Source organism: Pseudophryne corroboree, chromosome 6, assembly GCF_028390025.1.
Source record: "Pseudophryne corroboree isolate aPseCor3 chromosome 6, aPseCor3.hap2, whole genome shotgun sequence".
Lineage (NCBI taxonomy): Eukaryota > Metazoa > Chordata > Amphibia > Anura > Myobatrachidae > Pseudophryne > Pseudophryne corroboree.
In genome coordinates this window covers 818,216,439-818,243,713 of record NC_086449.1, presented here as the reverse complement: position 1 = coordinate 818,243,713, position 27,275 = coordinate 818,216,439, and the positions used below count along the sequence as shown (strand labels likewise).

Below are 27,275 nucleotides of genomic sequence, written 5' to 3'. Positions count from 1 at the left end.
TTACGTGATAATGTCAACACGATGCAAGGTCGGTTGACGACATGAGACGGCCGGCAAACAAATTAGTACCTGTCCAGGCGTCTCAGACACCGTCAGGGGCTTGTAAAAACGCCCATTTACCTCAGTTGGTCGACACAGACACGGACACTGACTTCAGTGTCGACGGTGAAGAAACAAACGTATTTTCCTTTAGGGCCACACGTTACATGTTAAGGGCAATGAAGGAGGTGTTACATATTTCTGATACTACAAGTACCACAAATAAGGGTATTATGTAGGGTGGGAATAATCTACTTGTAGTTTTTCCTGAATCAGATAAATTAAAGTGTGTGATGATACGTGGGTTTCCTCCGATAGAAAATTATTGGAGGTATACCCTTTCCCGCCAGAAGTGAGGGCGAGTTGGGAAACACACCTTAGGGTGGATAAGGCGCTCACACGCTTATAAAAACAAGTGGCGTTACCGTCTCCAGATACGGCCGCCCTCAAAGAGCCAGCTGATAGGAAGCTGAAAAATATCCTAAAAAGTATATACACACATACTGGTGTTATACTACGACCAGCAATCGCCTCAGCCTGGATGTGCAGCGCTGGGGGGGCTTGGTCGGATTTCCTGACTGAAAATATTGATACCCTTGACAGGAACAATATTTTATTGACTATAGAGCATTTTAAGGATGCATTTCTATATATGCGAGATGCGCAGAGGGATATTTGCATTCTGGCATCAAGAGTAGATGTGATGTCCATATCTGCCAGACGATGTTTATAGACACGACAGTGGTCAGGTGATGCAGATTCCAGACGGCACATGGAAGTATTGCCGTATAAAGGGGCGGTCCATCGGACCTGGTGGCCATGGCAACAGCTGGAAAATCCACTTTTGTTACCCCAAGTCACATCTCAGCAGAAAAGGACACAGTCTTTTCAGTCTCAGTCCTTTCGTACCCATAAAGGCAGGCGGGCAAAAGGCCAGTCATATCTGCCCAGGGTTAGAGGAAAGGGAAGAAGACTGCAGCAGGCAGCCCATTCCCAGGAACAGAAGTCCTCCACAGCTTCTGCCAAGTCCGCAGCATGACGCTGGGGCCATACAAGCGGACTCAGGTGCGGTGGGGGGTCATCTCAAGAGTTTCAGCACGCAGTGGGCTCACTCGCAAGTGGACTCCTGGATCCTACACGTAGTATCCCAGGTGTACATTGGAAATTCGAGACGTCTTCCCCTCACAAGTTCCTGAAGTCTGCTTTACCAACGTCTCCCTCCGACAGGGAGGCAGTATTGGAAAAAAATTCACAGGCTGTATTCCCAGCAGGTGATAATCAAAGTACCCCTCCTACAACAAGGGAAGGGGTATTATTCCACACTATATTGTGGTACTGAAGCCAAACGGCTCGGTGAGATCTAAAAGATTTGAACAATTACATACAAGGGTTCAAATCAAGATGGAGTCACTCAGAGCAGTGATAGCGAACCAGGACGATATGGTGTCACTGGATATCAGGGACGCTTACCTACATGTCCAAATTTTACCCTTCTCACCAAGGGTATCTCAGGTTCGTGGTACAGAACTGTCACTATCAGTTCAGACGCTGCCGTTTGGATTGTCCACGGCACCCCGGGTCTTTACCATGGTAATGGCCGACATGATGATTCTTCCTAAAAGAAATATGGACGCTTTCCTGATAAGGGCAAGGTCCAGAGAACAGTTGGCGGTCGGAGTAGCACTATCTCAAGTAGTTCTACGACAACACGAGTGGATTCTAAATATTCCAAAATCGCAGCTTTTTCCGACGACACGTCTAATGTTCCTAGGAATGATTCTGGACACAGTCCAGAAAAGGATGTTTTCTCCCGGAGAAGAAGACCAGGGAGTTATCCGAGCTAGTCAGGAACCTCCTAAAACCAGGAAAAGTATCAGTGCATCATTGCACAAGGGTCCTGTGAAAAATGGTGGTTTCTTACAAAGCGATCCCATTCGGTAGATTTCACGCAAGAACCTTTCAGTGGAATCTGCTGGGAAAATGGTCCGGATCGCATCTTCAGATGCATCAGCGGATAACCCTGTCTCCAAGGACAAGGGTGTTTTCTTCTGCGGTGGCTGCAGAGTGCTCATCTATGAAAGGGCCGCAGATTCGACATTCAGGACTGGGTCCTGGTGATCACGGATGCCAGCCTGAGTGGCTGGGGAGCAGTCACACAAGGAAAAAATTTCCAGGGAGTGTGATCAAGTCTGGAGACTTCTCTCCACATAAATATACTGGAGCTAAGGGCAATTTACAAGGCTCTAAGCTTAGCAAGACCTCTGCTTCAAGGTCAGCCGGTATTGATCCAGTGGGACAACATCACGGCAGTCGCCCACGTAAACAGACAGGGCGGCACATGAAGCAGGAGGGAAATGGCAGAAACTGCAAGGATTCTTCGCTGGGCGAAAAATCATGTGATAACACTCTCAGCAGTGTTAATTCCGGGAGTGGAAAACTGGGAAGCAAACTTCCTCAGCAGGCATAACCTCCACCCGGGAGAGTGGGGACTTCAGCGGGAAGTCTTCCACATGATTGTAAACCGTTGGGAAAAACCAAAGGTGGACATGATGGCGTCCCGCCTGAACAAAAAACTAGACAAATATTGCGCCAGGTCAAGGGACCCTCAGGCAATAGCGGTGGACGCTCTGGTGACACTGTGGGTGTACCAGTCAGGGTATGTGTTCCCTCCTATGCATCTCATACCAAAAGTACTGAGAATCATAAGAAGGAGATGAGTAAGACTTCAAGAGATGCTCACGGAAGAACCGTGGCCTCTACCTTTAAGAAAGGACCTGCTCCAGCAGGGGCCTTGTCTGTTCCAAGACTTACCGCGGCTGCGTTTGACGGCATGGCGGTTGAACGCCGGATCCTGAAAGGGCATTCCAGATGAAGTCATCCCTACCCTGGTCGAAGCCAGGAAGGATGTAACCGCAAAACATTTTCACCGCATTTGGCGAAAATATGTTGCGTGGTGTGAGGCCAAGAAGGTCCCTACAGAGGAATTCCAACTGGGTCGTTTCCTACATTTCCTGAAAACAGGACTGTCTATGGGCCTAAAATTAGGGTCCATTAAGGTTAAAATTTCGACCCTGTCAAATTTCTTCCAGAAAGAACTGGCTTCAGTGCCTGAAGTTCAGACGTTTGTAAAAGGGGTACTGCATATACAGCCTCCTTTTGTGCCCCCAGTGGCACCTTGGGATCTCAATGTTGTTTTGAGTTTCCTAAAGTCACATTGGTTTGATCCACTCACCACTGTGGAATTAACATATTTCACATGGAAGGTGAAGATTCTATTAGCCCTGGCTTCAGCCAGGCGTGTGTCAGAATGGGCGGCTTTATCATATAAAAGCCCTTACTTAATTTTTCATTCTGACAGGGCAGAATTGAGGACTCGTCCTCAATTTCTCCTTAAGGTGTTTTCTGTTTTTCACATGAACCAACCTATTGTGGTACCTGCGGCTACTAGGGACTTGGAGGACTCCAAGTTACTTGACGTTGTCAGGGCCCTGAAAATATATGTTTCCAGGACGACTGGAGTCAGAAAATCTGACTCGCTGTTTAGCCTGTATGCACCCAACCCAAAGATGGGTGTTCCTGCTTCTAAGCAGACGATTGCTCGCTGGATTTGTAGTACAATTCAGTTTGCACATTCTGTGGCAGGCTTGCCACAGCCAAAATCAGTAAAAGCCCATTCCACAAGGAAGTGGGCTCATCTTGGGCGGCTGCCCGAGGGGTCTCGGCTTTACAACTTTGCCGAGCTGCTACTTGGTCAGGGGCACACCCTGACTGAGGAGGACCTGGAGTTCTCTCATTCGGTGCTGCAGAGTCATCCGCACTCTCCCGCCCGTTTGGGAGCTTTGGTATAATCCCCATGGTCCTGACGGAGTCCCCAGCATCCACTTAGGACGTTAGAGAAAATAAGAATTTACTTACCGATAATTCTATTTCTCGTAGTCCGTAGTGGATGCTGGGCGCCCATCCCAAGTGCGGATTGTCTGCAATACTTGTACATAGTTATTGTTACAAAAATCGGGTTATTCTTGTTGTGAGCCATCTTTTCAGAGGCTCCTTCGTTGTTATCATACTGTTAACTGGGTTCAGATCACAGGTTGTACGGTGTGATTGGTGTGGCTGGTATGAGTCTTACCCGGGATTCAATATCCTTCCTTATTATGCACGCTCGTCCGGGCACAGTATCCTAACTGAGGCTTGGAGGAGGGTCATAGGGGGAGGAGCCAGTGCACACCACCTGATCCTAAAGCTTTTATTATTGTGCCCTGTCTCCTGCGGAGCCGCTAGACCCCATGGTCCTGACGGAGTCCCCAGCATCCACTACGGACTACGAGAAATAGAATTATCGGTAAGTAAATTCTTATTTTCTCTAGGCAGGCGATACCGAAAATGTACACAGACCTCAGAAAAAGAGTCACCAGTGTCCTAAAAAATGCAGCTGTACCCAATGTCCACTTAACCACGGACATGTGGACAAGTGGAGCAGGGCAGGGTCAGGACTATATGACTGTGACAGCCCACTGGGTAGATGTATGGACTCCCGCCGCAAGAACAGCAGCGGCGGCACCAGTAGCAGCATCTCGCAAACGCCAACTCTTTCCTAGGCAGGCTACGCTTTGTATCACCGGTTTCCAGAATACGCACACAGCTGAAAACCTCTTACGGCAACTGAGGAAGATCATCGCGGAATGGCTTACCCCAATTGGACTCTCCTGTGGATTTGTGGCATCGGACAATGCCAGCAATATTGTGTGTGCATTAAATATGGGCAAATTCCAGCACGTCCCATGTTTTGCACATACCTTGAATTTGGTGGTGCAGAATTATTTAAAAAACGAGAGGGGCGTGCAAGAGATGCTGTCGGTGGCCAGAAGAATTGCGGGACACTTTCGGCGTACAGGCACCACGTACAGAAGACTGGAGCACCACCAAAAACGCCTGAACCTGCCCTGCCATCATCTGAAGCAAGAAGTGGTAACGAGGTGGAATTCAACCCTATATATGCTTCAGAGGTTGGAGGAGCAGCAAAAGGCCATTCAAGCCTATACAATTGAGCACGATATAGGAGGTGGAATGCACCTGTCTCAAGCGCAGTGGAGAATGATTTCAACGTTGTGCAAGGTTCTGCTGCCCTTTGAACTTGCCACACGTGAAGTCAGTTCAGACACTGCCAGCCTGAGTCAGGTCATTCCCCTCATCAGGCTTTTGCAGAAGAAGCTGGAGACATTGAAGGAGGAGCTAACACAGAGCGATTCCGCTAGGCATGTGGGACTTGTGGATGGAGCCCTTAATTCGCTTAACAAGGATTCACGGGTGGTCAATCTGTTGAAATCAGAGCACTACATTTTGGCCACCGTGCTCGATCCTAGATTTAAAACCTACCTTGGATCTCTCTTTCCGGCACACACAAGTCTGCTGGGGTTCAAAGACCTGCTGGTGAGAAAATTGTCAAGTCAAGCGGAACGCGACCTGTCAACATCTCCTCCTTCACATTCTCCCGCAACTGGGGGTGCGAGGAAAAGGCTCAGAATTCCGAGCCCACCCGCTGGCGGTGATGCAGGGCAGTCTGGAGCGACTGCTGATGCTGACATCTGGTCCGGACTGAAGGACCTGCCAACGATTACGGCCATGTCGTCTACTGGCACTGCATATGATTCTCTCCCCATTGAAAGAATGGTGGAGGATTATATGAGTGACCGCATCCAAGTAGGCACGTCAGACAGTCCGTACGTATACTGTCAGGAAAAAGAGGCAATTTGGAGGCCCTTGCACAAACTGGCTTTATTCTACCTAAGTTGCCCTCCCACAAGTGTGTACTCCGAAAGAGTGTTTAGTGCCGCCGCTCACCTTGTCAGCAATCGGCGTACGAGGTTACTTCCAGAAAATGTGGAGAAGATGATGTTCATTAAAATGAATTATAATCAATTCCTCCGTGGAGACATTGACCAGCAGCAATTGCCTCCAGAAAGTACACAGGGAGCTGAGATGGTGGATTCCAGTGGGGACGAATTGATAATCTGTGAGGAGCGGGATGTACACGGTGATATATCGGAGGATGATGATGAGGTGGACATCTTGCCTCTGTAGAGCCAGTTTGTGCAAGGAGAGATTAATTGCTTCTTTTTCGGTGGGGGTCCAAACCAACCCGTCATTTCAGTCACAGTCGTGTGGCAGACCCTGTCACTGAAATGATGGGTTGGTTAAAGTGTGCATGTCCTGTTTATACAACATAAGGGTGGGTGGGAGGGCCCAAGGACAATTCCATCTTGCACCTCTTTTTTCTTTCATTTTTCTTTGCGTCATGTGCTGTTTGGGGAGTGTTTTTTGGAAGGGCCATCCTGCGTGACACTGCAGTGCCACTCCTAGATGGGCCAGGTGTTTGTGTCGGCCACTAGGGTCGCTTAGCTTACTCACACAGCTACCTCATTGCGCCTCTTTTTTTCTTTGCGTCATGTGCTGTTTGGGGAGTGTTTTTTGGAAGGGCCATCCTGCGTGACACTGCAGTGCCACTCCTAGATGGGCCAGGTGTTTGTGTCGGCCACTAGGGTCGCTTAGCTTACTCACACAGCTACCTCATTGCGCCTCTTTTTTTCTTTGCGTCATGTGCTGTTTGGGGAGTGTTTTTTGGAAGGGCCATCCTGCGTGACACTGCAGTGCCACTCCTAGATGGGCCAGGTGTTTGTGTCGGCCACTAGGGTCGCTTAGCTTAGTCATCCAGCGACCTCGGTGCAAATTTTAGGACTAAAAATAATATTGTGAGGTGTGAGGTGTTCAGAATAGACTGAAAATGAGTGGAAATTATGGTTTTTGAGGTTAATAATACTTTGGAATCAAAATGACCCCCAAATTCTATGATTTAAGCTGTTTTTTAGGGTTTTTTGAAAAAAAACACCCGAATCCAAAACACACCCGAATCCGACAAAAAAAATTCGGTGAGGTTTTGCCAAAACGCGGTCGAACCCAAAACACGGCCGCGGAACCGAACCCAAAACCAAAACACAAAACCCGAAAAATTTCAAGTGCACATCTCTGCTAGCCACCTCCCCGTCACAGCCCGGGAGCACCCATCACTCCTGAATCTGATACCGACCGCCCTGATCGCTACAGCGGCTCTGTGAATACTCTCTGTGTAACGCATGCGCTGTAGGAGCTCTCAGATATGATTGCGCATGCGCGGTTGCAAAACACCGTTCAGCTACGTGAGCACCTTCACCGCGTGCGAAATGCGGGCGACTTTGAAGCAGGCACATGGTCTCTGCAGCATCTGGCTCCTTGTTCCTGGAGCTGGAAATTCTGAGAACTGAATGTACAGGCCCCATGCCGGCTTCCATAATTACCGAGGATCACACTTCCCTTGAAAGACTCAATTATCTCCAGAAATACGCCGGAGTGACGGCCCGGCTCTGAGTCACATCACGAGTCATGTATCTGAGATCGCTGAACTTTCCAAACATAGACGGCTTGTAAGCAGCCCACGTATTCTGCGCCAGGCAATGTGCAGATGAGTGGGCGAAAGAACTGATCTGCTCTCTAAGCTTAGGTGGTGGCTGCAGAATATAATAGGAGACACCAGCTCTGTTCTCCTCAATGCCGGGGCAATATAACACGGGGCACTAGTCTACTTGTAGATCTTTCTTACAAACTTATTCCGGAATCTCGCTTCAGCACAGATGGTTATTATAGGCCCTGGGGGAGACGAATCAAGCATTGGAGAGAGATAAAGTGCAGACGTTGCCTAAAGCAACCAATTAGCTTGTAGCATTTATGTAGCACTGTCTATTAAATGACAGAGCTGATTGGTTGCTATGGGCAACTTTTCCACTTTATCGCTCGCTGGTATATCTCCCCCCAAAGGTTGACACACCCCTCCAGTCTTTTCTGAACCTCACTTGTGGCCCTTTCCTGGGAGTTGAAAGACAATGCATTGACGGGCCTATGTAAGAATATATGCTAGTGCGGTTCCAGAGTATTTCGTTCTCTGTAAACTGTCTTTTTCCTTTTTTTAGGTGTACCTCCGTGTGCAAGGACTGAGACCCCCACTTCAAGCATATCCAGACGCTGTTATACCGCTGGGTGCGTCTTCAGATGCCCCCATTGGCCGCACCACCGACGACACCTGCACCAGCGTCAAGAAAAAATGCTCTTTTTGAATCCGTACCGGTTATTCTGCTCTCTCTCCAGCAGCTGGCTCCGGTGAGTAGACCCCCGAGATACAATGCACCACAGAGAGATTCCGATGTTAGAGTGGCTGTAAGAGCACGGAGAGTGTAATTAGCTGCAAGTCCTCAGCCTGTGCCTAACAACGTGCACCGAGCGGAGAATGCAGCTTATGCTGAGAGTGCCACAGGTGCGGGGACAGTGCCCGTGTGTGTAAGTGTCTGCACAACGATGAGCTGCATTGTCCCTGCTGATTGCAGGGTGGCGTTTAAAGAATTCCAGCAGATTAGTTACTGAAGACGAATCCGCTGCAGAACAGAATGAGAAATACAGGATTTTCCAGAAAATCAGCGTCTCTCAGGGATAAATCGTTCCGACTGGCCCCCACCTGCGACCTGCAGTGACCTGCGGCCTGTCAGTATCCTGGCTCTCGCTGTAACATGACCACATGGTACTGATCAATAAAGCGGCACTCTCTGATTCGTCAGACATGGCGACTGGCATCCACTGAGGTGACAGTGATACAGGAACAAAGGGCACTGATTCCATAAAACCAGCTAAGGCCAGTCCAGGTTTTAAGGATATCCATGCTTGTGCACAATACAGGTTGAGTATCCCTTATCCAAAATGCTTGGGACCAGACGTATTTTGGATATCGGATTTTTCTGAATTTTGGAATAATTGCATACCATAATGAGGTATCATAGCGATGGGACCCAAGTCTAAGCACAGAATACATTTATGTTTCATATACATCTTACACACACAGCCTGAAGGTCATTTAGTACAATATTTTTAATAACTTTGTGTATTAAACAAAGTTTGTGTACATTGAGCCATCAGAAAACAAAGGTTTCACTATCTCAGTCTCACTGAAAAAAATCCGTATTTCGGAATATTCCGTATGTGGCCCTCCAGCTGCTGTGAAACTACACATCCCAGCATGCCCTGCCACAGTTTTGCTATTAAGGTATGCTAAAAAAAAACTGAGGCAAGGCATGCTGGAATGAGTAGTTCCACAGCAGCTGGAGGGCCGCAGGTTGAAGATCCATGTGAAAACTGACTGAGGTACTAATTAATACCCCTTTTCCACTAGCTAAATTTACCTGTGTTTTTGCACGGGGGCACGCATCAACACAGGTAAGTGGAAACGGCTCAACATGGGTTGAGTGACCCTGGAATCCTACCCGGCTAGCTACCTGGGTTGAACACGGTAACACTGTAATGACCCGGGTAATTGTGCAGTGGAAACGGTCATTACCCGTGTTTAAGAACCGAGTAATGAGTGACATCAGTAGGCTTTTACATAGAGATGAGCGGGTTCGGTTTCTCTGAATCCGAACCCGCCCGAACTTCATGGTTTTTTTCACGGGTCCGAGCAGACTCGGATCCTCCCGCCTTGCTCGGTTAACCCGAGCGCGCCCGAACGTCATCATGACGCTGTCGGATTCTCGCGAGACTCGGATTCTATATAAGGAGCCGCGCGTCGCCGCCATTTTCACACGTGCATTGAGATTGATAGTGAGAGGACGTGGCTGGCGTCCTCTCCATTTAGATTATAAGAGAGAGAGATTTACTGGAGCTTAGGACTAGGAGGAGTACTGTAGAAGTGTAGAGAGTGCAGAGAGTTTACTAGTGAGTGACCACCAGACAGTGCAGTTTATTTAATATATCCGTTCTCTGCCTGAAAAAAGCGATACACACAGTGACTCAGTCACATACCATATCTGTGTGCACTGCTCAGGCTCAGCCCAGTGTGCTGCATCATCTATATATATTATATATCTGTCTGACTGCTCAGCTCACACAGCTTATAATTGTGGGGGAGACTGGGGAGCACTGCAGTGCCAGTTATAGGTTATAGCAGGAGCCAGGAGTACATAATATTATATAGTGAGTGACCACCAGACAGTGCAGTTTATTTAATATATCCGTTCTCTGCCTGAAAAAAGCGATACACACAGTGACTCAGTCACATACCATATCTGTGTGCACTGCTCAGGCTCAGCCCAGTGTGCTGCATCATCTATATATATATATTATATATCTGTCTGACTGCTCAGCTCACACAGCTTATAATTGTGGGGGAGACTGGGGAGCACTGCAGTGCCAGTTATAGGTTATAGCAGGAGCCAGGAGTACATAATATTATATTAAAATTAAACAGTGCACACTTTTGCTGCAGGAGTGCCACTGCCAGTGTGACTGACCAGTGACCTGACCACACTGACCACCAGTATAGTTAGTAGTATACTTATATTGTGATTGCCTGAAAAAGTTAAACACTCGTCGTGTGACTTCACTTGTGTGTTGTTGTTTTTTTTATTCTATAAAAATAAAACTCATTCTGCTGACAGACAGTGTCCAGCAGGTCCGTCATTATATAATATATAATATATACCTGTCCGGCTGCAGTAGTGATATATATATATTTTTTATATCATTTATCATCCAGTCGCAGCAGACACAGTACGGTAGTTCACGGCTGTGGCTACCTCTGTGTCTGCACTCGGCAGGCAGTCCGTCCATAATTGTATACCACCTAACCGTGGTTTTTTTTTCTTCTTTATACATACATACTACTACGACATCTCTTTATCAACCAGTCTATATTAGCAGCAGACACAGTACAGTACGGTAGTTCACGGCTGTGGCTACCTCTGTGTCTGCACTCGGCAGGCAGTCCGTCCATAATTGTATACCACCTAACCTTTTTCTTTGCATCATGTGCTGATTGGGGAGGGTTTTTTGGAAGGGACATCCTGCGTGACACTGCAGTGCCACTCCTAAATGGGCCTGGTGTTTGTGTCGGCCACTAGGGTCGCTAATCTTACTCACACAGTCAGCTACCTCATTGCGCCTCTTTTTTTCTTTGCGTCATGTGCTGTTTGGGGAGGGTTTTTTGGAAGGGACATCCTTGTGACACTGCAGTGCCACTCCTAGATGGGCCCGGTGTTTGTGTCGGCCACTAGGGTCGCTAATCTTACTCACACAGCTACCTCATTGCGCCTCTTTTTTTCTTTGCGTCATGTGCTGTTTGGGGAGGGTTTTTTGGAAGGGACATCCTGCGTGACACTGCAGTGCCACTCCTAAATGGGCCTGGTGTTTGTGTCGGCCACTAGGGTCGCTAATCTTACTCACACAGTCAGCTACCTCATTGCGCCTCTTTTTTTCTTTGCGTCATGTGCTGTTTGGGGAGGGTTTTTTGGAAGGGACATCCTGCGTGACACTGCAGTGCCACTCCTAGATGGGCCCGGTGTTTGTGTCGGCCACTAGGGTCGCTAATCTTACTCACACAGCTACCTCATTGCGCCTCTTTTTTTCTTTGCGTCATGTGCTGTTTGGGGAGGTTTTTTTGGAAGGGACATCCTGCGTGACACTGCAGTGCCACTCCTAGATGGGCCCGGTGTTTGTGTCGGCCACTAGGGTCGCTAATCTTACTCACACAGCTACCTCATTGCGCCTCTTTTTTTCTTTGCGTCATGTGCTGTTTGGGGAGGGTTTTTTGGAAGGGCCATCCTGCGTGACACTGCAGTGCCACTCCTAGATGGGCCCGGTGTTTGTGTCGGCCACTAGGGTCGCTAATCTTACTCACACAGCTACCTCATTGCGCCTCTTTTTTTCTTTGCGTCATGTGCTGTTTGGGGAGGGTTTTTTGGAAGGGACATCCTGCGTGACACTGCAGTGCCACTCCTAGATGGGCCCGGTGTTTGTGTCGGAAACTAGGGTCGCTTATCTTACTCACACAGCGACCTCGGTGCAAATTTTAGGACTAAAAATAATATTGTGAGGTGTGAGGTATTCAGAATAGACTGAAAATGAGTGTAAATTATGGTTTTTGAGGTTAATAATACTTTGGGATCAAAATGACCCCCAAATTCTATGATTTAAGCTGTTTTTTAGTGTTTTTTGAAAAAAACACCCGAATCCAAAACACACCCGAATCCGACAAAAAAAATTCGGTGAGGTTTTGCCAAAACGCGTTCGAACCCAAAACACGGCCGCGGAACCGAACCCAAAACCAAAACACAAAACCCGAAAAATTTCAGGCGCTCATCTCTACTTTTACAGAGCTTACCCGGGTTAACTGGAAACAGATCCGACCCGAGAAAAACCCGTGTCGAAGTGCAGTGGAAACGGCGGGGCCGACACGGGTTGTATCCAGGTTAAACATCCCAGATCGGACCCGGTACTCAGGTGGAAAAAGGGTATAAGTCACCTGTGCTTTAGTATGGATATCTTTGAAACCTGGAATCAGGGCCGTTTCTAGACAATTTGGCTCCCAGTGCGAGATTTCAAAATGCGCCCCCCCCCCCCCCATTGCTATAAAAAAAAATTGCGTGCCCCCCCCCATATAGCCAGAAAAAAAGCATGCGCGCGCCGAAGGCGCGCGCGCTCCCGACAAGGCTGTGTGGCCTGATTAAAATGGGCGTGGTCTCATTACAGTGGGCGTGGCCTCGTCTGATATCACACCCACCACAGGGGGAAAAAATAAAAATAAAAAAGTCCCCTTTTTACACATTACACCAGGCAAGTGTCCCCATATTACACAGCGCGGCAGGCAGGTGTCCCCATTTACAAAGTGCGGCAGGCAGGTGTCCCCATTTTACACAGTACGGCAGGCAGGTGTCCCCATTTAACAAAGTGCGGCAGGCAGGTGTCCCCATTTTACACAGTACGTAGGCAGATATCCCCATTTTACACAGTACGCAGGCAGGTGTCCCCATTTTACACAGTACGCAGGCAGGTGTCCCCATTTTACACAGTACGCAGGCAGGTGCCCCCATTTTACACAGTGCGGCAGGTATCCCCATTTTACACAGTGCGGCAGGTGTCCCCATTTTACACAGTGCGGCAGGTGCCCCCATTTTACACAGTGCGGCAGGTATCCCCATTTTACACAGTGCGGCAGGTGTCCCCATTTTACACAGTGCAGCAGGTGTCCCCATTTTACACAGTGCGGCAGGTATCCCCATTTTACACAGTGCGGCAGGTGTCCCCATTTTACACAGTGCAGCAGGTGTCCCCATTTTACACAGTGCGGCAGGTGTCCCCATTTTACACAGTGCGGCAGGTGTCCCCATTTTACACAGTACGCAGGCAGGTGTCCCCATTTTACACAGTGCGGCAGGTATCCCCATTTTACACAGTGCGGCAGGTGTCCCCATTTTACACAGTGCGGCAGGTGCCCCCATTTTACACAGTGCGGCAGGTATCCCCATTTTACACAGTGCGGCAGGTGTCCCCATTTTACACAGTGCAGCAGGTGTCCCCATTTTACACAGTGCGGCAGGTATCCCCATTTTACACAGTGCGGCAGGTGTCCCCATTTTACACAGTGCAGCAGGTGTCCCCATTTTACACAGTGCGGCAGGTGTCCCCATTTTACACAGTGCAGCAGGTGTCCCCATTTTACACAGTGCGGCAGGTATCCCCATTTTACACAGTGCGGCAGGTGTCAAGTGGTAGGAGGGAGGGAGAGAGAGAGAGAGAGAGAGAGAGAGAGAGAGAATACTTACAACTTGCCGCTCTTCGGGTCCCGCGCGCCGGCCGCCTCCTCCGTCGATGGTTATCTCCAGTCCTCTCCTCCCTCTCTCTCCCCCCCCGAGCGCTCCTGCTCGGGGGGCGGGGCTTCGCGGAATGACGCGTTTGCGTCGTGACGTCACGACGCAAACGCGTCATTCCGCGAAGCCCCGCCCCCCCGAGCAGGAGCGCTCGGGGGGAGAGAGAGGGAGGAGAGGAGTAGTCACAGCGTCTATTCAGTGGAGTCAGAGGGAGTGGGAGCATGCCAGCTGCTCACAGAGCGCTGGGCATGCCCCCTCAGTGACGAAAACGGGGGCGTGGCTCGCGTTCGCGGGTCCTCCGCGAAGCCGCCCCCCCTTTTCCATAGACCACGCCCCCTTCTCTGGGGTGCGCGCGGCTTTTCCGCACGAGTGTCCCGCTCCACAAGAACAGAAAGTTGAGAGGTATGCTTATAGGGAGATCAGGTCAGCAAACTCCCCCTCCCCCCAAAAAAAATAAAAATAAAAATAGGATTTTAATACCTACCGGTAAATCCTTTTCTCTTAGTCCGTAGAGGATGCTGGGGTCATCATAGAACCATGGGGTATAGACGGGATCCGCAGGAGACATGGGTACTTTCAGACTTTGAAAGGGTATGAACTGGCTCCTCCCTCTATGCCCCTCCTCCAGACTCCAGTTATAGGAACTGTGCCCAGGGAGACGGACATTTCGAGGAAAGGATTTATTGTTAAACTAAGGTGAGATTCATACCAGCTCACACCTCAAGCATGCCGCAGAATGTGGCATTCAACAGTACACAAGCCAACGGCATGAACAATTGCAGCAACATGCTGACAATAACGTAACACAACATGTGTGTAACCACAACTAATAACTGCAGATACAGTACGCACTGGGACGGGCGCCCAGCATCCTCTACGGGCTAAGAGAAAAGGATTGACGGGCCTATGTAAGAATATATGCTAGTGCGGTTCCAGAGTATTTCGTTCTCTGTAAACTGTCTTTTTCCTTTTTTTAGGTGTACCTCCGTGTGCAAGGACTGAGACCCCCACTTCAAGCATATCCACACTGCAGTGCCACTCCTAAATGGGCCTGGTGTTTGTGTCGGCCACTAGGGTCGCTAATCTTACTCACACAGTCAGCTACCTCATTGCGCCTCTTTTTTTCTTTGCGTCATGTGCTGTTTGGGGAGGGTTTTTTGGAAGGGACATCCTTGTGACACTGCAGTGCCACTCCTAGATGGGCCCGGTGTTTGTGTCGGCCACTAGGGTCGCTAATCTTACTCACACAGCTACCTCATTGCGCCTCTTTTTTTCTTTGCGTCATGTGCTGTTTGGGGAGGGTTTTTTGGAAGGGACATCCTGCGTGACACTGCAGTGCCACTCCTAAATGGGCCTGGTGTTTGTGTCGGCCACTAGGGTCGCTAATCTTACTCACACAGTCAGCTACCTCATTGCGCCTCTTTTTTTCTTTGCGTCATGTGCTGTTTGGGGAGGGTTTTTTGGAAGGGACATCCTGCGTGACACTGCAGTGCCACTCCTAGATGGGCCCGGTGTTTGTGTCGGCCACTAGGGTCGCTAATCTTACTCACACAGCTACCTCATTGCGCCTCTTTTTTTCTTTGCGTCATGTGCTGTTTGGGGAGGTTTTTTTGGAAGGGACATCCTGCGTGACACTGCAGTGCCACTCCTAGATGGGCCCGGTGTTTGTGTCGGCCACTAGGGTCGCTAATCTTACTCACACAGCTACCTCATTGCGCCTCTTTTTTTCTTTGCGTCATGTGCTGTTTGGGGAGGGTTTTTTGGAAGGGCCATCCTGCGTGACACTGCAGTGCCACTCCTAGATGGGCCCGGTGTTTGTGTCGGCCACTAGGGTCGCTAATCTTACTCACACAGCTACCTCATTGCGCCTCTTTTTTTCTTTGCGTCATGTGCTGTTTGGGGAGGGTTTTTTGGAAGGGACATCCTGCGTGACACTGCAGTGCCACTCCTAGATGGGCCCGGTGTTTGTGTCGGAAACTAGGGTCGCTTATCTTACTCACACAGCGACCTCGGTGCAAATTTTAGGACTAAAAATAATATTGTGAGGTGTGAGGTATTCAGAATAGACTGAAAATGAGTGTAAATTATGGTCTTTGAGGTTAATAATACTTTGGGATCAAAATGACCCCCAAATTCTATGATTTAAGCTGTTTTTTAGTGTTTTTTGAAAAAAACACCCGAATCCAAAACACACCCGAATCCGACAAAAAAAATTCGGTGAGGTTTTGCCAAAACGCGTTCGAACCCAAAACACGGCCGCGGAACCGAACCCAAAACCAAAACACAAAACCCGAAAAATTTCAGGCGCTCATCTCTACTTTTACAGAGCTTACCCGGGTTAACTGGAAACAGATCCGACCCGAGAAAAACCCGTGTCGAAGTGCAGTGGAAACGGCGGGGCCGACACGGGTTGTATCCAGGTTAAACATCCCAGATCGGACCCGGTACTCAGGTGGAAAAAGGGTATAAGTCACCTGTGCTTTAGTATGGATATCTTTGAAACCTGGAATCAGGGCCGTTTCTAGACAATTTGGCTCCCAGTGCGAGATTTCAAAATGCGCCCCCCCCCCCCCATTGCTATAAAAAAAAATTGCGTGCCCCCCCCATATAGCCAGAAAAAAAGCATGCGCGCGCCGAAGGCACGCGCGCTCCCGACAAGGCTGTGTGGCCTGATTAAAATGGGCGTGGTCTCATTACAGTGGGCGTGGCCTCGTCTGATATCACACCCACCACAGGGGGAAAAAATAAAAATAAAAAAGTCCCCTTTTTACACATTACACCAGGCAAGTGTCCCCATATTACACAGCGCGGCAGGCAGGTGTCCCCATTTACAAAGTGCGGCAGGCAGGTGTCCCCATTTTACACAGTACGGCAGGCAGGTGTCCCCATTTAACAAAGTGCGGCAGGCAGGTGTCCCCATTTTACACAGTACGTAGGCAGATATCCCCATTTTACACAGTACGCAGGCAGGTGTCCCCATTTTACACAGTACGCAGGCAGGTGTCCCCATTTTACACAGTACGCAGGCAGGTGCCCCCATTTTACACAGTGCGGCAGGTATCCCCATTTTACACAGTGCGGCAGGTGTCCCCATTTTACACAGTGCGGCAGGTGCCCCCATTTTACACAGTGCGGCAGGTATCCCCATTTTACACAGTGCGGCAGGTGTCCCCATTTTACACAGTGCAGCAGGTGTCCCCATTTTACACAGTGCGGCAGGTATCCCCATTTTACACAGTGCGGCAGGTGTCCCCATTTTACACAGTGCAGCAGGTGTCCCCATTTTACACAGTGCGGCAGGTGTCCCCATTTTACACAGTGCGGCAGGTGTCCCCATTTTACACAGTACGCAGGCAGGTGTCCCCATTTTACACAGTGCGGCAGGTATCCCCATTTTACACAGTGCGGCAGGTGTCCCCATTTTACACAGTGCGGCAGGTGCCCCCATTTTACACAGTGCGGCAGGTATCCCCATTTTACACAGTGCGGCAGGTGTCCCCATTTTACACAGTGCAGCAGGTGTCCCCATTTTACACAGTGCGGCAGGTATCCCCATTTTACACAGTGCGGCAGGTGTCCCCATTTTACACAGTGCAGCAGGTGTCCCCATTTTACACAGTGCGGCAGGTGTCCCCATTTTACACAGTGCAGCAGGTGTCCCCATTTTACACAGTGCGGCAGGTATCCCCATTTTACACAGTGCGGCAGGTGTCAAGTGGTAGGAGGGAGGGAGAGAGAGAGAGAGAGAGAATACTTACAACTTGCCGCTCTTCGGGTCCCGCGCGCCGGCCGCCTCCTCCGTCGATGGTTATCTCCAGTCCTCTCCTCCCTCTCTCTTCCCCCCGAGCGCTCCTGCTCGGGGGGCGGGGCTTCGCGGAATGACGCGTTTGCGTCGTGACGTCACGACGCAAACGCGTCATTCCGCGAAGCCCCGCCCCCCCGAGCAGGAGCGCTCGGGGGGAGAGAGAGGGAGGAGAGGAGTAGTCACAAAGTGCCGCGGCGGGCGCCCCGTGCGGTTGCACGGCTCGCCCGCCGCTAGAAACGGCACTGCCTGGAATATTATGGTGCTTTGATAACCGCGTTTGGGAACCCCAGAGGTAAGGGATACCACAGGGGCAGATGTACTAAGCTTTGAGAGAAAAGGTAGAGAGATAAAGTACCAAGCAATCAGCTCCAGTAATCTTTCAAACACAGCCTGTAACATGGCAGTTGGGAGCTAATTGGACGGTACTTTATCTCTCTCCAATGCTTAATACATATCCCCCACACATACTTGCCTACCCTTCTGGAAGACGAGGTAGACTCCTGGTTTCTCAGGTAGTGAAGGGGGTAGAATGGGGAGAAAACCACCAGAATAAGCAGATTCATAAATACATGTTTTGATAAAATTGCATGCTTTGTTGTAGTTATACTTCTGTCCGCCAGGGGGCGCTATTATTATACAGAAGATCATTGCTTTTTAGAGATTTTAAATTCTGTAAAACCTAACTGTGTAAACCCGCTGGTTTCCCTCTAACCGTCCTTTTTAAGGATCAAAATAATTAGCAGCCAACAGAACTTTTAATTTATTTGCTTTTCTATTGATTTCTTACTTATGAGACCTGGAAAACAGTAAAAGGGACTGTCTCAGTGCCTCCACGTCTGCTGTCTGAAGTGTTGCCAGCGCATTACAGGCCTCATGTAGAGTAGGACGTCAACAAGTTTTGTGGGTTTTTAAAATGCATGTATTTGTAATGTGCAATGAAACGTCTCAGCGTGTGTGCAGATGAATCTCCTCCTTGTGTTTCTCTACGCTTACAGGCAGAACGGGGTGAGGCGAGGCGGCTAAATCAGGGGGACCACCCATCCTCCTAATATTGCCATTATCAACACCACTATAGCCAGCCTGGGCTGGTGGCACGATAGTAGGGAAACTCCTGGAATGGGGTCCCAGCCCTTCCCTTATAGCATACCTCCCAACTGTCACGATTTTCGCGGGACAGTCCAGTTTTTTGGGGACTGTCCCGCTGTCCCACCCGCGGGCCACAGTGTCCCGCGGTGGGGGGGGGGGGGGGGGGGGGCGGCAGTTGGGAGGCTCTGTCAATCGCTGCTCTGCTTAGCAGAGCAGCGGTGAATAGACGCTGTGCGCATGCGCACAGCGTCTATTCAGTGGAGTCAGAGGGAGTGGGAGCATGCCAGCTGCTCACAGAGCGCTGGGCATGCCCCCTCAGTGACGAAAACGGGGGCGTGGCTCGCGTTCGCGGGTCCTCCGCGAAGCCGCCCCCCCTTTTCCATAGACCACGCCCCCTTCTCTGGGGTGCGCGCGGCTTTTCCGCACGAGTGTCCCGCTCCACAAGAACAGAAAGTTGAGAGGTATGCTTATAGGGAGATCAGGTCAGCAAACTCCCCCTCCCCCCAAAAAAAATAAAAATAAAAATAGGATTTTAATACCTACCGGTAAATCCTTTTCTCTTAGTCCGTAGAGGATGCTGGGGTCATCATAGAACCATGGGGTATAGACGGGATCCGCAGGAGACATGGGTACTTTCAGACTTTGAAAGGGTATGAACTGGCTCCTCCCTCTATGCCCCTCCTCCAGACTCCAGTTATAGGAACTGTGCCCAGGGAGACGGACATTTCGAGGAAAGGATTTATTGTTAAACTAAGGTGAGATTCATACCAGCTCACACCTCAAGCATGCCGCAGAATGTGGCATTCAACAGTACACAAGCCAACGGCATGAACAATTGCAGCAACATGCTGACAATAACGTAACACAACATGTGTGTAACCACAACTAATAACTGCAGATACAGTACGCACTGGGACGGGCGCCCAGCATCCTCTACGGGCTAAGAGAAAAGGATTTACCGGTAGGTATTAAAATCCTATTTTCTCATACGTCCTAGAGGATGCTGGGGTCATCATAGAACCATGGGGTTATACCAAAGCTCTAGAACGGGCGGGAGAGTGCGGATAACTCTGCAGCACCGATTGACCAAACTTAAGGTCTTCATCGGCCAAGGTGTCAACTTGAAGAACTTTACAAATGTGTTTGACCCCGACCAAGTAGCTGCTCGGCAAAGTTATAATGCCGAGACCCCCCGGGCAGCCGCCCAGGATGAGCCCACCTTTCTAGTAGAATGGGCTTTCGCCGATTCCGTTAACAGCAATCCAGCCGTGGAATGAGCATGCTGAATCGTGTTACAGATCCAGCGTGCAATGGTCACCCAACCTTGTTGGGAGCATACAGGACAAAAAGAGCCTCTGTTTTCCTAATCCGAGCCGTTCTGGCGACATAAATCTTCAAAGCTCTGAACACATCCAGAGATTTTGACTCAGCGAAGGCGTCAGTAGCCACAGGCACCACAATAGGTTGGTTCATGTGGAAAAACTAAACCACTTTCGGTAGAAATTGTTGACGTGTCCTCAATTCATCTCTATCTTCATGGAAGATCAAATAAGGGCTCTTGTGAGACAAGGCCGCTAACTCAGACACCCACCTTGCAGATGCCAAGGCCAACAGGATGACCACTTTCCAAGTAAGGAACTTCAACTCCACCGTCCGTAAAGGTTCAAACCAATGTGATTGAAGGAACTGCAACACCACATTAAGATCCCATAGTGCCACTGGAGGCACAAAGGGAGATTGGATGTGCAACACGCCTTTCACGAAAGTCTGAACTTCTGGAAGGGAGGCCAATTGTTTCTGAAAGAAAACCGATAAGGCCGAAATCTGTACCTTAACTGAGCCCAATTTTAGGCCCGCATCCACACCTGCTTGTAGAAAATGGAGAAAACGTCCTAGCCGAAACTCTTCCGTAGGAGCCCCCTTGGATTCACACCAAGAAACATATTTTCTCCAAATACGGTGGTAATGTTTAGACGTTACCCCTTTTCTGGCCTGAATAAGTGTGGGAATGACTTCACTGGGAATACCCTTATGGGCTAGGATTTTGCGCTCAACCGCCATGCCGTCAAACGTAGCCGCGGTAAGTTCTGATACACGCACGGCCCCTGTTGTAACAGGTCCTCGCGCAGAGGAAGAGGCCAGGGATCTCCTATGAGTAATTCCTGAAGATCTGGATACCAAGCCCTCCTTGGCCAGTCTGGGACAATGAGTATCGCCCAGATCTTTGTTCTTCTTATGACCTTTAGAACCTTTGGAATGAGAGGAAGTGTCACCAGTGCATCCACTGCAATTGCTTGAGGGTCCCTTGACCTGGAGCAATATCTCTGAAGCTTCTTGTTGAGACGAGATGCCATCATGTCTACTTGAGGAACTCCCCAACGACTTGTCACCTCTGCGAAGACTTCTTGGTGGAGGCCCTACTCTCCTGGATGGAGATCGTGTCTGCTGAGGATGTCTGCTTCCCAGGTGTCAGCTCCTGGAATGAAGATCGCTGACAGAGTGCTTGTATGCTTTTCAGCCCAGCGGAAAATCCTTGTGGCTTCTGCCATTAGCCGCTCAGCTTTTTGTTCTGCCCTGACGGTTTATGTGCGCTACTGCTGTTACATTGTCCGACTGGATCAGTACAGGCAGATCTAGAAGAAGATGTTCTGCTTGCAGAAGGCCGTTGTATATGGCCCTTAACTCCAGAACATTTATGTGGAGACAAGTTTCCTGACTTAACCATCTTCCTTGAAAATTTTCTCCCATTGTGACTGCCCCCCAGCTTCGGAGGCTTGCATCCGTGGTCAGCAGGTTTCAGTCCTGTATCCCGAACCTGCGCCCCTCTAGGAGGTGAGAGCTGTGCAGCCACCACAGGAGTGATACCCTGGTTTTGGAAGACAGGATTATCCTCCGGTGCATGTGTAGGTGGAACCCGGACCACTTGTCTTGACCACTTGTCCAACAGGTCCCACTGGAACACCCTGGCATGGAACCTGCCAAACTGAATGTCTTCATAGGCCGCAACCATCTTCCCCAGCTACCGAATGCATTGATGGATTGACACTCTTGCTGGTTTCAGAATTTGTTTGACCAGACTCTGAAGTTCCAGAGCCTTGTCCACTGGAAGAAAGACTCTCTGTAGTTCTGTGTCCAATATCATTCCCAAAAACGACAACTGCGTCGTCGGAATCAACTGTGATTTTGGCAAGTTTAGGAGCCAACCATGTTGCTGAAGAACCGTCAGGGAGAGTGCAACGTTTTGCACCAACTGGTCCCTGGATCTCGCCTTTATCAGGAGATCGTCCAAGTATTGGATAATCGTGACTCCTTGCTTGCGAAGGAGAACCATCATCTCCGCCATCACTTTGGTGAAAATCCTCGGAGCCGTGGACAGACCAAACGGCAACGTTTGAAATTGGTAATGACAATCCTGAATTGCAAACCTCAGGTAAGCCTGATGCGGAGGATAAATGGGAACATGTAAGTAGGCATCCTTTATGTCCACCGACACCATAAAATCCCCTTCCTCCAGACTGGAGATCACTGCTCGGAGAGACTCCATCTTGAATTTGAATTTCTTTAGGTAGAAATTTAGGGATTTCAGGTTTAGGATTGGTCTGACTGAGCCGTCCGGCTTCGGGACCACAAACAGGCTCGAATAAAAACCTTCACCCTGTTGTGACTGGGGAACCCTGACGATAATTTGATTTTGACACAACTTTTGTATTGCGTCGAAAACTACCTCCCTGTCCGGAAGAGAAGCTGGTAAGGCCGATTTGAAAAAACGGCGAGGGGGGACGTCTTGAAACTCCAGCTTGTACCCATGGGATACTATTTGTAAAACCCATGGGTCTAGGTCCGAACGAACCCAAAACTGACTGAAGAGTTTGAGACGTGCCCCAGCCCCCCACCGGTGCGGACTTCCGCATAGGAGCCCCAACGTCATGCGGTGGAATTGGCAGAAGCCTGGGAGGACTTCTGCTCCTGGAAGCCTGACAAGGCTGGTGATCGTTTACCTCTTCCCCTTCCTTTAGTAGCAAGGAAGGAAGAACCTCGGCCCTTTCTGTATTTATTGGGCCGAAAGGACTGCATCCGATAGTGATGTGTTTTCTTTTGTTGTGGAGGAACATAAGGCAAAAATGATGACTTACCCGCGGTAGCTGTAGATACCAAATCATCAAGGCCGTCACCAAATAAGGCCTTACCTTTATATGGTAGAGACTCCATACTTTTCTTGGAATCAGCATCAGCATTCCATTGGTGAATCCACAACGCTCATCTAGCTGAGACTGCCATGGCATTGGCCTTTGATCCCAAAAGACCAATATCTCTCGCAGCTTCCTTAAGGTATGCTGCAGCGTCCTTGATATAACCCAGCGTTAAGAGGATGCTATCCCTATCTAGGGTATCTATTTCAGAAGACAAGTTGTCTGCCCACTTTTCGATAGCATTACTTACCCACGCAGACGCAATGACAGGTCTGAGTAGCGTACCTGTGGTCGCATAAATGGACTTTAACGTAGTTTCTTGTTTACGATCCGCAGGGTCCTTAAGGGCCGCCCTGTCAGGTGATGGGAGAGCCACCTTTTTAGACAAACGTGACAGGGCCTTGTCCACAGTGGGGGGTGACTCCCACTTTTCCCTATCCGCCGAGGGAAACGGATAAGCTACCATAATTCTTTTGGGAATCTGAAACTTTTTGTCGGGACCTTCCCAGACTTTTTCAAATAGCGTGTTCAATTCATGAGAGGGAGGAAACGTCACCTCAGGTTTCCTTTCCTTATACATACAGGCCCTTTTATCAGAGACAGCCGGGTCCTCAGTGATATGTAGTACCTCTTTAACTGCCACAACCATGTACTGAATGCTCTTTGCCAATTTTGGATCTAATCTGGAATCGCTATAGTCAACACTGGAATTAGAGTCCGTGTCGGTATCAGTGTCTGCCAACTGGGTCAGTGTACGTTTCTGCGACCCTGAGGGGACCTGACTTTGCAATAACATATCTTCTACAGATTTCTTCCATGCCTGGGTCTGAGACTCAGACTTATCTAGCCTCTTACTAATAAGAGCCACATTAGCATTCAAGGCGTTCAACACATTTACCCAATCCGGCTTCGGTGGTGCTGACAGGGTCACCCCTGCAGCCATCTGTGTCCCTAATACAGCCTCCTCCTGGGAAGAGCCTTCAGCCTCAGACATGTCGACACACGTGCACCAAACACCCACAGACACACCAGGCATATAGGGGACAGACCCACAGTAAAGTCTGTTAGAGAGACACAGAGGGGATTTGCCAGCTGACAACCCAGCGCTAAATCAATGGGTCTGAACTCACCAAGAATTTTCCTCAGACCTAAAGCGCTTTTACAATCACATATATATTGCACGAATTGACCTGCCTCCCCCCCATTTTGTACCCCTGGTACTTGTCAGTGTGAGGAGGACCAGCGTCTCTGCAGCCTGCGGAGAGGAAATGGCGCCGTGAGCTGTGAGGAAGAAGCTCCGCCCCCTTAATGGGGCGCTTCTGTCACGCTTTTTCTGATATTTATACTGGCGGGGGTTAGGACAGTGCTGTGGCACTAATGTCCCCTCTTGCCAGTGGAATAATGAGGATGATTTTAGCTGCCCAGGACGTCGCCCCCTCCCCCCCCCCCCCCGCCCTGCACCCTGTAGTGCTGTGTGTGGGAGCTCGGCGCACAGCGTCTGCCCGCTGCGCGGTACCTCAGAAAATGCCGTCAGTGAAGCTGAAGTCTTCTTTTCTTCGGTTACTCACCTGTCTTCTGACTTCTGGCTCTGTAAGGGGGTGACGGCCGGCTGCGGGAGTGAGCATCTAGGCGTACCCAGCGAAAAGCACCCTCAGGAGCTAATGGTGTCCTGTAGCCAGAAGCAGAGCCCTTGAACTCACTGGAAGTGGGTCATACTTCTCTCCCCTAAGTCCCACGAAGCAGGGAGACTGTTGCCAGCAGCCTCCCTGAACATAAAAAACTTAACAAAAAAGTATTTTTCAGAGAAACTCAGTATAGCTCCCTGTAGTGCGTCCAGTCTCCCTGGGCACAATTCTAAAACTGGAGTCTGGAGGAGGGGCATAGAGGGAGGAGCCAGTTCACACCCTTTCAAAGTCTTAAAGTGCCCATGTCTCCTGCGGATCCCGTCTATACCCCATGGTTCTATGATGACCCCAGCATCCTCTAGGACGTATGAGAAAAAGAAAGAACAACAAAAAAACTGCATTTATTTGCCCTCTAGCGGCTCTGTGGTGCAACATCAACAGAGTCCAAAATTACCAATATGGCGTGGCCATGCACCACAAACATTGCCACGCCTCATTCGTGATGGGCCCTTTATTTTTCATGGTGGCCCAGACGATTATCTCCATGGTAACGGGCTTAGTGAAGACTGGGCCAGTAGCGACAGTCGTCATTTACCTGCAGTTGCCCAGGGGACACTGGGAATGGTGGTGGTGGTAGGGGGGAAGTATCAAACCAATTAACTTTCTGTTTGAAAAATGACAGAAGATGATTGATTGCCACTTTATCTCTCTCCAAACTTTGATAAATCTCCCCCTGGGTCAGGAAATAGGTAAGTAAATGAGCTAGTAGATACCTCCTCTCCGGAAGTTGCAGGAGACTCCCGATTCAGTGTGGAGAGATAATTACAAAAATCGCGGCGCCGTATGTAGGGGGTGGGGCTAAATGGCGCAGATCACAGCAATTTCCTAAGATTAGGATGGGGCTTTATAACGTAGGAGCCCTGCTAGTGTTGCCACCTATAATTCTTCAGGAGCTGATAATCATCTGGTTGCTTCCTTACACTCTTGTGTCTAGCGGCAGTGGTAATCACATCACATTTATATTCCACTGGTCTGAAATATGCATGCAATAATATTTACTATTCGGAATAAGAGCCTCAACTGTGTAGTGACCGGTCCACAACCAATCTGGTTAATATAATGACCAGCTTAGACCAATCCTGCACTATATGACGAGTTTATACTCAATGTAAGTAGCTGAACTAGAAGAAAACGAGTTTTATGGTAAGAACTTACCTTCGTTAAAACTCTTTCTGCGAGGTACACTGGGCTCCACAAGGAATAGACATATGGGTGTAGAGTAGGATCTTGATCCGAGGCACCAACAGGCTCAAAGCTTTGACTGTTCCTAGAATGCACAGCGCCGCCTCCTCTATAACCCCGCCTCCCTGCACAGGAGCTCAGTTTTTAGTTAACCAGCCCAATGCAGTAGCAGGAAAAGAGACGACAACGGTTAGTAGCCACATACACCACACTCTCACGACAGGAGAAGTGTCAGCGGCTAATGCCATACCAACCCAAAGAAGCTAAGTGCGTCAGGGTGGGCGCCTTGTGGAGCCCAGTGTACCTCGCAGAAAGAGTTTTAGCAAAGGTAAGTTCTTACCATAAAACTCGTTTTCTGCTGCAGGGTACACTGGGCTCCACAAGGAATAGACATAGGGGATGTCCTAAAGCAGTTTCTTATGGGAGGGGACGCACTGTAGCGGGCACAAGAACCCGGCGTCCAAAGGAAGCATCCTGGGAAGCGGCAGTATCGAAGGCATAGAGCCTTATAAACGTGTTCACAGAGGACCCCGTAGCCGCCTTGCACAACTGTTCAAGGGTCGCACCACGTTGGGCCGCCCAAGAAGGTCCAACAGACCGAGTAGAATGGGCCGTAATATGAGCAGGAGCTGACAGACCAGCCCTCACATAAGCATGTGCAATCACCATTCTAATCCATCTGGCTAAAGTTTGCTTGTGAGCAGGCCAGCCCCGTTTGTGAAATCCAAACAGCACAAAGAGAGAATCAGATTTCCTAATAGAAGCAGTTCTCTTCACATAGATACGGAGAGCCCGTACCACATCCAAAGACCGCTCTTTGGAAGACAGATCAGGAGAAACAAGTGCCAGAACCACAATCTCCTGGTTAAGGTGGAACGAAGAAACCACCTTAGGTAAATATCCGGGACGAGTCCTAAGAACCGCCCGGTCACGTTGAAATATCAGATATGGGGAACTACAGGACAAGGCACCCAAATCCGACATTCTTCTAGCTGAAGCAATAGCCAGCAGAAACACCACCTTAAGGGAAAACCACTTAAGGTCAGCTGAACCAAGAGGTTCAAACGGAGACTCTTGTAACGCCTCCAAAACCACCGACAAGTCCCAAGGAGCCACAGGCGGGACATAGGGAGGTTGGATACGCAACACACCCTGAGTGAAGGTATGCACATCAGGTAACGTCACAATTTTTCTCTGAAACCACACCGACAAGGCAGATATTTGAACCTTGAGGGAAGCCAGACGCAGGCCTAAGTCCAGGCCCTGCTGAAGAAAAGCCAGCAACTTGGCTATACTAAACTTGGAAGCGTCATAATCGTTAGATGCGCACCAAACAAAGTAAGAATGCCAGACCCGATAGTAAATCCGAGCCGAAGCCGGTTTCCGGGCCCGCAACATAGTTTGAATGACCGCCTTAGAAAACCCTTTAGCCCTTAAGACGGAAGCTTCAAGAGCCACGCCGTCAAAGACAGCCGGGCTAGGTCCTGGTAGACACAGGGGCCCTGAACGAGGAGGTCTGGGCATTGTGGAAGTAGAATTGGACGCTCTGACGATAGGCCCTGCAGGTCTGAGA

At 49.5% G+C, this 27,275-nt stretch overlaps 1 long non-coding RNA gene across 1 annotated transcript in view; it reads left to right on the top strand.

Moving 5' to 3' along the window:
- LOC134935785 (uncharacterized) overlaps nucleotides 1-27,275 on the top strand; it is a 408,543-nt gene that overhangs the window by 150,907 nt on the left and 230,361 nt on the right. Inside the window, exon 2 of the long non-coding RNA XR_010180402.1 lies at nucleotides 8,040-8,226. This is a non-coding gene — a long non-coding RNA (uncharacterized LOC134935785). The remainder of the gene's footprint in view (nucleotides 1-8,039; nucleotides 8,227-27,275) is intronic.